The 600-nt window shown below is 49.8% G+C and overlaps 1 long non-coding RNA gene across 1 annotated transcript in view; it reads left to right on the top strand.

Moving 5' to 3' along the window:
* The first annotated feature begins 491 nt into the window (after positions 1-491).
* Positions 492-600, top strand: part of LOC106819153 — a 433-nt gene continuing 324 nt past the window's right edge. Inside the window, exons 1-2 of the long non-coding RNA XR_001395361.1 lie at positions 492-510; positions 550-591. This is a non-coding gene — a long non-coding RNA (uncharacterized LOC106819153). The remainder of the gene's footprint in view (positions 511-549; positions 592-600) is intronic.

Raw genomic sequence — 600 nt, 5'->3', positions numbered from 1 at the left:
ACCGGAGGATGAACCGAGGGTGGGGCGATGTGGGGGAGGGGTGAACAGGAGTGAATTAGGGGAAGGATGAACAGGAGGGGTGAGCAGGGGAAGGATGAATCAGGGAAGGGATGAGGTAGGGGTGGTAGGTAGGTGTACACAGGTAATGGTTGAGGTAGGTAAGGTGCACACAGGTAATGGTTGAGGTAGGTAAGGTGCACACAGGTAATGGTTGAGGTAGGTAAGGTGCACACAGGTAATGGTTGAGGTAGGTAAGGTGTACACAGGTAATGGTTGAGGTAGGTAATGTGCACAAAGGTAATGGTTGAGGTAGGTAAGGTGCAGACAGGTAATGGTTGAGGTAGGTAAGGTGTACACAGGTAATGGTTGAGGTAGGTAAGGTGCACACAGGTAATCGCAGGTAACCCCGCAGGTAACAAACAGTACAGGTAACCCCTCAGGTAACAAACAGTACAGGTAAGAGTACACAGGTAACCCCTCAGGTAACAAACAGTACAGGTAACCCCTCAGGTAACAAACGACGTACCAGGTAAGAAGTACGCCCCTCAGGTAACAAACAGTACAGGTAAGAGTACACAGGTAACCCCTCAGGTAACAAAC

This window comes from Priapulus caudatus, unplaced genomic scaffold (assembly GCF_000485595.1).
Source record: "Priapulus caudatus unplaced genomic scaffold, Priapulus_caudatus-5.0.1 Scaffold2903, whole genome shotgun sequence".
NCBI lineage: Eukaryota > Metazoa > Priapulida > Priapulimorpha > Priapulimorphida > Priapulidae > Priapulus > Priapulus caudatus.
Note: the sequence above shows the minus strand (reverse complement) of the source record. Positions and strands in the feature narration are given on the sequence as shown.